Raw genomic sequence first — 10,459 nt, forward strand, 5'->3', positions numbered from 1 at the left:
GTGGGGCTGGCACGTCTGACCTCACTATCTGGGGAGCACATGTTGCTGGACTCCAGCTTGTGGTCACCGGGTGATGACTCAGAGCCCCGGCTGCTGAAAGCCTGTGGGAAACAGAATTCCAGGACTCAGTCGGAGCCAAGAAACCCTTCCACACGCTCTCTAAATAGCATGTGATAACCACTTCTATCAAACCAGAACAGCACCTGGGCTTTTTTTTCCCTGACCTATGAAGTGTGGGTGCTCAGAGGATGCAATAAATGCCTTATCAAGAAAACCTAACATTTATCCTGTTTTCAGAGTCTTCATAAAGGTGCCTTTGGAAAGCAAGTTCACCTACTTTTGTCTGTTCGTTTTTTAAAACTTTTATTTCATATTCAATTATGGTTGATTTACAATGCTGTGTTAATTTCAGGTGTACAGCAGAATGGTTCGATTATACATATGCATATGCTTTTTCTGGTTCTTTCCCAATATAGTTTATTACAGAAAGTTGGGTCGAGTTCCCTGCGCTATATAGTAGGTCCTTGTTGATTATCTATTTTGTATATTGTGGTGCAAGTTAATCCGTTTTTAAGGTGAACTATGTTACAAAAAGTCCCCAGTGCTATATACCAGTGTTATATATGTGTAAAATAGCTAGTGGGAAGCTGCTGTATAGCAGAGGGAGCTCAGCTCAGTTCTCTGTGATAACCTCTGGGGTGTGCTGGGGGTGGGGTGGGAACAGAAATCTACCCAACAGTGTAAAGCAATTATATTCCAATTAGAAAGTAAAAAATTAAATAAAATCTCCAGCGGAAACAAAAAAAGTTGCGTGGCAGTAAAAACAGTTTAACGACCTGATTGCTTGGGCCTAGGTCTGAACAGCGGTATATACAACCATCCCCTAACGTCTACCTCAGAGACCAAGGTGATGCCTGAGCAGAGCTGTGGGAATTGATACTTCAGGCATCCGAGGCCAGAGACCTAGTCAGTCAGAAGAGTCCAGGTGGCTTCAACCTCAGTTTTGTCACTGACAGGAAATTTCACCACAACCGTGCCAGAAGGTCTCATTCTCAGCAAGCATGATCCTGATCTGGGGTTGTCTTGAACATACACTAGCCCTGGAAATATGGACCCAGACTTGGAAAGTCTTGGAGTGTTCTCTGGCTCTGAGAAGGCTGGGAAGCCCAGGTCCAAGATGGAGGCTGTTGTGGGAAACGGGTTCGCCCTTTGGTCACCTCCGTGGCTTGTTTGGGCCTCGGGAAGGTTCCAGATGCTCACTGCTTTTCCAGAAGGTCAGTTCCAGGAACTGGTCCAGTCTGGTTCCTGAGGACTCCCCTGGCTCTTGGGAAACTCAGCGTCTTTTCCAGAATGACTTCGGGTGGGGGGCGGGGAGGTGTTTTAGGGCTGCTGGGGGTTGCCGGAGGCCTGAAAGACCAGAATGGATTGGCCTCGCCGGGTCTGGGGGTTGGGAGGCTGGCACTCCCTCCTTGGCTGTTCTTCTGGGAGGCATGTGCCTTAGTCGTGGAGGTACTTGGTCCCCTCCCAACACTCAGCCAGAAGGGGAAAACTCCCAAGACTGCTCGAAGCCATCCGATAGCCTTCCTGGGTAGATTCCAGAAGATGTTGAGAGTGTTCCCTGACTGAACACAGGTGACCTGAGAAATCTGTGAGCATTGTGCTTCCTTCCTCGTAGACCTTGTCCCGGTGAAATTATTCACTCTTGATGGGAAATGAGTTCCTAAATAGCTACCCTCCCCTATGACCAAATGACACTGCATTTAGGTATTTGTCTAAAAACGGGGTTATTAATGAGGAGGAAAGCCATCCTCGGATTTTTAAAGCTTTTCTGACTGCACTGGGTCTTAGCTCTGGCATGCAGGAACTTCAATCTTCACTGCAGCTTGCAGGATCTTAGTTGTGGGATGCAAACTCTTTAGTTTCAGCATGTGGGATCTAGTTCCATGACCAGGGATCGAACCCAGGCCCTCTGCATTGGGAGCAGGAGCATGGAGTCTTAACACCATGGGAAGTCCCCATTCTCTGAGTAAACTTTCCTCCTGGAAACTCAAATATCTGCATGATATTGAGTTGCCCCATTTTCTCTGAGGGACAGCCGCTTGCATCTCTGAGAGCCTGAAATAGCCCCAGACATGTGCCAGTCTTTATCTGCTCTTAAGCCTGGGCCAGGAAACTCAACACAAAACAGAATGTTGGCGTCTAGCTTTCTACCCATTAAGGAAACACATGGTGGAAAAGATTGTTGACCCAAGGGCACAGTGGCTGCCTCTCCCCTGGCAGTGTGGACCATCTAGCCCTCTTGCTCCAAGTACCATGGGACAGTGGGGAAGGGCTTTTCTGGGGCCCCGGGATTGGAGCCTCCCTCGGAGCTTTCTGGCTTATTATACTTTATACTACATTTACTCATATATATACTTATGGATGATCTCCAGATATTTGGCTGCCTGATACTTTCACAGTGCATTCTCAGGGAATTAAAACTGGATTTTAAAGAGCATAATCACTTTAAAAACTATTTGACAGTGTCTTAAAAATTTAAATACACACCTATCCTATGACCCAACAATTCCACACCTAGGTATTTATCCAAGAAAAATGAATACTTATATCCACTAAAACTTTATTTATAATAGACAAAACTGGAAATACCTCAGGTGTCCTTCAAGAGGAGAATGGATGAGCACACAGTGGTGCATTCACGCCATGGAATACTACTCAGCAATAAAAAGAGATGTGTACTGGGGTAGGCAAAGACACAGACAAATTTCCCCAATACTATGCTGAATAAAAGAGGAAATACTGGGTTGTGTTGTGCATGTTGCATACAAGAAGCAATGCATGCAGCGTGAGTCCCTGTAAATGGAATTCTAGCAAAACGAACTCATGATGATAAAAATCAGATCAGTAGTTATTTGCCGTGGAGGGGAGAGGGTGACCAGAAAGGGCACAGAGGAACTCTCTGTGGTGCTGGAAAAGTTCTGTGTCTCCATATGGATTAGTCAAAATTGTTTCAATGGTACACTTCAGATCTGAGCATTTCAGATCTTATGTTATCCCATTTCAGTGCTAAAATAAATAAAAATAAAATGTTAAAGATTGGAGGGAGACTACTCCCGGGTACTGCTCAAAATTGGCTGCTGGAAGAGTCAACGTTTCTTTGAGAACATCAGGAATCATGCTTTAGGTCCTGCGAGGACAGCCTTATGATTCCAGGACTCATTCTCCCCTTCATGCCACAGATACATCTCTTAGCTCCTGTCCTGTGCCAGGCACCACTGCCAGTGGAACAAAAGAGGCATGCTCTTATGGGGCTTATATTCTACCAGGAGGAGACAGGGAAGAAACAAGTAAATGTACAGGAGCAAAGCGTGGTGGGGAATCTGTCTATGATGAGGTGATACTCCGAGTAATCAGGAGCCAGTCATGCCAAAATAAGGAGCAGAACATCCAAGACAGGCAGACTAGCAGAGCTTCTCCAAAAGTCTCATGTTTGATTGGACCAACTGGTTCCAATCTCTCTAAATCTTCACTGACACTTACCTTAAAAAAAATTATATCCATCTTAACAGGTGTAAGGTGAATGCATATAAAGTCAGGCAAGGTGAAGACATACTAGAGATCTGCTGTCAAGGCAATGCTATAGTTACAATACTGAAAAATTTACAGAGTTTGTCTCAAGTTAAATGTTCTTACTGTGCACACACACACACACACACACACACAAGAAATAAAAATTTTGTATCAAAATGGCAAAGCAAAATTTGTAACTGATGCTTGGAGAAGTTCTTGTTTGAATGATAAACTTTCTGAGGGTGAGATGTCCCTCAGTGTTCTGAAAAAATAATTTTTCAGCACATCTGATCTGAGGGAGAAACTTAGGTCTGCAACAATGTTACAAATAAGATCATTGACAATCATTCTCTTGATTGGGCTGACTCTTGAGAGTCCTTTGGACAGCCAATCAGTCAACCAATCCTAAAGAAAATCAACCTTGAATATTTATTGAAAGGACTGATGCTGAAGCTCTGATACTTTGGTTGCCAGATGCAAAGAGCTCAATCATTGGAAAAGACTCTGATGCTGGAAAGATTGAGGGTAGGAGGAGGAAGGGGTGACAGAGGATGAGATGGTTAGATAGCATCACCGACTCAATGGTCATGAATTTGAGCAAACTCAGGGAGACAGTGAAGGACAGGGAAGCCTCATGTACTGCAGTTCGTGGTTTGAAAAGAGTTGGACACGACTTAGCTACTGAACAACAACAACAAATCATTCTCTCTGGTCACTGATTATTTACACCATAATAAATGACCAGATTTGTTTTGGCTTCTCTAGGGAAACCTCTTAAAAATATTGTCAACTAGATCTCACATCTTCAGGTTCCCTTGGAAGCATCAGCTGCCTTCAGGTCCTCCTGATAGCCCTGTTTGAGTGTTCAAAGTCTGAGCCAAAATCTCCATGGTCTTCCCAGACAGCACTTTTTCTGATTTTTTTTTTTTTGGTTGAATGTATTCCAGTTCATGAAAAGAAAACTCAAACAGCTGTAACCTTGAGCAAGAAGGCTGAGTTTTCATCCATGATTTTTAAAAGATTCTAATTAGAGGATAAAACAGGGAAATTTGAAACTATCGATAGGATAGTTTCTAAGTCAGTGGGTGCACCATCTGTACTACTGTCTTGGTAAGGGAGTTGCCCATATCCTGAGAAATACTCAGCTCATTTCACAGAAAAGCTGCCAGAAGTTTTACTAGACATTGTTGCCTTATGCTCACAAACCGACTGTCTCAACAGTCTTCCTACAGAAATCGCTTGACCTTTCCTTCCAAATTCTCTTACAAATCACATTATCTGAGCCTCCTGTGCTACGAAAGCCAGTGTCCAACCAAATATTTTCTTCTTTTTGTTTAACTAATATTTATTGTTCTAAGTGAAGTTTCTCAGTCGTGTCTGACTCTTTGCGACCACATGGACTATAGCCTACCAAGCTCCTTCATCCATGGGATTTTCCAGGCAAGAGTACTGGAGTGGGTTGCCATTTCCTTCTCCAGGGGATCTTCCCAACCCAGGGATCGAACCCTGGTCTCCCACACTGCAGGCAGATGCTTTACCGTGTGAGCCACCAGGGAGGTCCACATATCCATGAGTAGACTTTCTTTCACTTTACTGGTGGCTCAGATGGTAAAGAATCTTTCTGCAATGTGGGAGACCTGGGTTCGATCCCTGGGTTGGGAAGATCTCCTGGAGGAGGGCTTGGTAACCCACTCCAGTATTCTTGCCTGGAGAATCCCCATGGATACAAGAGTCTGGTCGGCTACAGTCCATGGGGGTTTGCAAAGAGTTGGACATGACTGAGCGACTAAGCACAGCACACAAGAAAGAGTCATATCCCTCTTCCTGTGTGCAATGATTGGAATGAGGAAGAAAAACAGGCACAGCTTCATCACAATTCGTGATGTGATCCTTATGGATTAATGATGTGGTAGAATCTAACTTGTAAATCAAACTGTAACTCATTTTTGTGCTCAGTCATCCGCAAATGTTCCCATGACTAGTTTTTCTTTTCCAGCAACTTACAGGTTTGATGAATGCTAAAGAGGCTTATCAGCTGCTGAATGTGGGCATGCATGAGGCTGCAGAGTTCCAGGCTAGTGCAAGAGTGAGTGACTTTATCATACTCCTTGTCCAGGCAGAGCAAGACTTCTGAGGCCAGTCTCCTCTGTCCAATATTTCTTTAACCGATTGAAAGGTGGGTGTTCAGGATACAACTACATATGACAGGGCTGAGGTCATAGTTTCCTGGGAAAAACAAATGGAAAGAATATTTGCCTCTGAAAGCCTAAAACATTTCCTCCGTTCTCCCTCCTTACATCCCTATCTCTCTCCCTTTCCTTCCTTCTTTCCTTCCTTGCTTCCTCCCTCCCTCTTTCTTTTCTTCCTTCCTTCCTCCCACCTCTCTGTTATTGACTCTCTCTCTCTGTGTGTCCTAGTTCTAGTAAAAATAACCTTGGAAAAAAATGCCCAATGAATAGGAGCTCAGTGACTAGCTTGCTACCACCATGGAATGAAAGTGGTATTGGGGCAAATGGAGATCTGGTCAGGAGGACACGTTGGTTTTAGCTTCAGTGCTGACTCCTTGAGGTTGATGCAATTGTGTGTTTAAGGGTTCAACACTGTGTCCTGATGCAGTAAGAAAGAGGGCCATAACCAATCACTGTTTTCTGAGAAGGTGAGACAGCAGCAGTGTTCTGGGGGCGGGGAGCCACGGTGGAATTGCAGTCTAGTGGTTCCTGCTGTGGATGCTGCAGCCAGGCTGCCTGGACTCACATCCCGAATTGATACTTCCTTGTTGCGTCACTTGGAGCAAAGTCACCTGTGTTTCTGTACCTCAAGTGGTTTGCCTGCCTAGAGCTTTACCAGTTTTATTGAGCTTTTAAACAACTTGAGGTTTCATTGATTTTCTCTATTGTTTTTCTCTTTGTAATTTTGTTGATTTTGACTCTAATTTTTTATTATTTCTCTTCTCTGTTCACCTTAGGCTTTTATTGCTTTTCTTCTCTAGTTTTCCTAGATGGCTCAGTGGTAGTCTCTGCCTACCAGTGCTGGAGGTGCAGGATACTTCGGCTTGATCTCCGGGTCAGGAAGATCCCCTGGAGGAGGAAATGGCAACCCACCACAGTATTCTCACCAGGATAATCTCATGGACTGTAGCCGATGGGGTGGCAGAGTCAGACACGACTGAGCACGCACACTAAGTTCTAGTTTCCTAGGGTGGAAGCTGGGATGATTGATTTTAGATCTTTCTTTGTTCTAAAATATGCATAATGATTGATTTTAGATCTTTCTTTGTTCTAAAATACGCATCCAACACTATACACATTCTTCCAAGCACTGTTTTCATTGCATCTGCTGATAAGTTGTATTTTCATTGAGTTCAAAACATTTTTTAAAATTCTCTTGAAACTTATTGAGATATACTGTTTAATCTCTAATTATTTGGGGATTTTCTTGATATCTTTCTGCTATTGATTTCTTTCATTGTGATTAATTTCATTGTGATCTGAAGGCAGCTTTGTATGATTTCTACATTTTTAAATTTGATAAAGTGAATTTTATGGCCCACAGCGTGGTCTATCTTGATGAATGTTCCATGGGAGCTTGAGAAGACTGTGTAATTTGCTGTTATATGAAATAAGTATAAATGTCATTTAGATCAGTTAATCGATGGTGCTGTTCAATTCAACCATATGTTTACTGATTTTTTGTCTGTTGGACCCCTCAACTATTGATAGAGGGTTTTTGAAGTCTTCCACTATAATAGTGGATTCTTTTATTTATTTATTTTTGTAGGTCTAACAACTTTTAAAGTCTCTCTAAACAGCAGAGACATTACTTTGCCTACAATGGTCCATCTAGTCAAAGCCATGGTTTTTCCAGTATTCATGTATGGATGTGAGAGTTGGACTGTAAAGAAAGCTGAGCGCCAAAGAATTGATGCTTTTGAACTGTGGTTTTGGAGAAGACTCTTGAGAGTCCCTTGGACAGCAAGGAGATCCAACCGGTCCATCCTAAAGGAGATCAGTCTTGAATATTCATTGGAAGGACTGATGTTGAAGCTGAAGCTCCAATGCTTTGGCCACCTGATGTGAAAAACTGACGCATTTGAAAAGACCCTGATGCTGGGAAAGATTGAAGGTGGGAGGAGGAGACGGCAGAGGATGAGATGGTTGGATGGCATCACCGACTCAATGGACATCAGTTTGAGTAAGCTCTGGGAGTTGGTGATGGACAGGGAAGCCTGGTGTGCTGCAGTCCATGGGGTCACAAAGAGTCAGACATGACTGAATGACTGAACTGAATTGAACAACTTTTGTCAAGATGTTCAAAATACAAGATGTATTTTGATACTGTTATTAGATACACACATATTAAGGATTGCTATGCTTTCTTGTTGTCATATGATGTGTCTCTTTATCCTTATTTTTCTTGTTCTGAAATCTGCTATGTTCATAATTAATATAGTTACTTTTTTTGATTAGTGCTATCATGGTATATCTCTTTCTGTCCCTTTAATTTCAATCTATTTGTCTTTATATTTAAAGTGGACTTCTTTTAAACAACATATAGTTGTCTTGTTTTTTTCTTTTTTGTTTCTGTTTTTATCCACTCTAATAACTTTTACATTTTAGTTGGTGTTTTTATACATTCATGTTTAAGTAATTATTGATTAATGTCCACCATATTTTTATTCGCTTTCTATTTTCTGCCTTGTTTTCTTTTTTTCCTTTGTTTTGTCTTCCATGCTTTTTCTGACTTCTCTGGTTTTAAATGCATATATATTATTCCTTTCTTTAGTTAGTATATAAATTATGTTGTTGTTCAGTCACTAAGTCATGTCTGACTCTTTGCAACCTCATGGACTGCAGCACACAGGATTCCTTGTCTTTCACTATCTCCCAGAGTTTGCTCAGACTCATGTCCACTGAGTCAGTGATGCCATCCAAACATCTTGTCCTCTGTTGTCCCCTTCCCCTCCTGCCTTCCATCTTTCCCAGCGTCAGGGTCTTTCCCATAGTTGCCAATTATTTTGAACAAAATATTTTTGGTTAGATCAATTAAGCATAAAAATAATAAAATATTTTATTCTATCTTTACTTATTCATTTATAATGTTTTTCATTTCTTTATGTAGATCTGAGTTTCTGTATAATTTTTTTCTTTCTGAATAACTTAAAAAATAACATTTTATACAAGACAGGTCCATTGGCAACAAGTTCCCTCAATTTTTGTTTGTCTGAGGGAATCTTTATTTCTTCACTTGAGGGACAATTTCACTAGATACAGAATTCTAGGCTGGCATTTTTTTCCTCCTTTAAACATTTAAAATATTTCAGTCTATACTCTTTTTGCTTGCATGGTTTCCAAATATAAGTATGATATACTTATTTTTGTTCCTCTGTAAGTAAGGTGTTATTAGTCTCTGAATTTTTTCAAAAATTTCTCCTTGAGTTTGATTTTCTGCAGTTATAATATAATATTCCTAAGTGTACATTTTTCATATTTCTCCTGAGTGCTGTTCTCTCAGCTACCTGGATCCAAGCTTTGTTGTCTGTCATTAGTTCTGTAAAATTCTTAGCCATTATTACTTCAAACATTTCTTCTGTTATCTTCTCTCTTCTCTTTCTGGTATCCCTATTACATGTATGTTGCTGCTGCTACTGCTAAGTCGCTTCAGTCGTGTCCAACTCTGCGCGACCCCATAGACAGCAGCCCACCAGGCTCCCCCGTCCCTGGGATTCTCCAGGCAAGAACCCTGGAGTGGGTTGCCATTTCCTTCTCCAATGCATGAAAGTGAAAAGTGAAAGTGAAGTCGCTCAGTCGTGTCCGACTCTTAGCGACCCCATGGATTGCAGCCTACCAGGCTCCTCAATCCATGGGATTTTCCAGGCAAGAGTACTGGAGTGGGGTGCCATAGCCTTCTCCCGTTACATGCTTATAATTTTCCCACAGTTCTCTCTCTTTTTAAAATTCTTTTTTTCCCTTTGTTCTTCAACTTTCTATGATGTATGTTCAAGGTCACCAAATCTTTGTTATTTTCACTCTATTGATGAGTTCACAGAAGGTATTTTTGGTTTTTGCTACATCAGGCTTATTCTGTTTTTTCTTTCCTCATGGCAAAATATACATAACATAAAATCTGCTGTTTTAACCATTTTCAGTGTTATTGCAGTGGCATAAGCATATTCACAATATTGTGCAACCAGCACTACTCTAAATTTCCAGAACTTTTCATTTTTGCAATGGAAACTTTGTAATCATTAAATAATAATTCTTCATACCCCGTCCTCCCCAGCCCCTTGCAATCACTAATCAATTTTCTGTCTCATGAATTTGCCTATTCTAGGTACCTCACATAAATAGAGGACTTCCCTGGTGACTCACCGGTTAAAAAGTCTGCCTGCCAACACAGAAAACTTGGCTTTGATCCCTGGGTCGTGAAGATCCCCTGGAGAAGGAAATGGCAACCGACTCCAGTATTCTTGCCTGGAAAATCTCATGGACAGAGGAACCTGGTGGTCTACAGTCTATGGAGTCAAAAAAGAGTCGGACACAAATTAGTGACTAAGCAACGACAACAACAACATATAAATAGAATCATACAATTTTTGTCTTTTTGTGTCTGAGTAACTTTGGCTTCTGTCCTGGATATTGTGAATGTTATGTTAGGCAGACTCTGGATTCTATCATAGTCTTCTAAAGAATGTTAACCATTTTGTTTTAGCTGCTAATTAAGTTTACTGGACTTAAACTTCAAACTCTGCCTCTTGTCAGCCACTCCAATCTCCATTCAGTCCTTTGATCTTCAGCTAGTTTGCTTGTAGGCTGACCTACTCATGCATCATGGTTCAGAGCTCAGCCCGAGATTTGGACAAAAGTTTGTACACAGAATTTGAGGCTTTTCC

General features: G+C 41.6%; 1 long non-coding RNA gene across 1 annotated transcript; it reads left to right on the forward strand.

Moving 5' to 3' along the window:
• Window positions 1-2,175: 2,175 nt before the first annotated feature.
• On the forward strand, window positions 2,176-6,220 carry LOC120862447. The gene is made up of 3 exons (XR_005720773.1): window positions 2,176-2,308; window positions 5,567-5,656; window positions 5,988-6,220. It is a non-coding gene; the product is annotated as an uncharacterized LOC120862447 (long non-coding RNA).
• The last annotated feature ends 4,239 nt before the right edge of the window (window positions 6,221-10,459 follow it).

Source organism: Oryx dammah, unplaced genomic scaffold, assembly GCF_014754425.2.
Source record: "Oryx dammah isolate SB20612 unplaced genomic scaffold, SCBI_Odam_1.1 HiC_scaffold_4, whole genome shotgun sequence".
NCBI classification, from domain to species: domain Eukaryota; kingdom Metazoa; phylum Chordata; class Mammalia; order Artiodactyla; family Bovidae; genus Oryx; species Oryx dammah.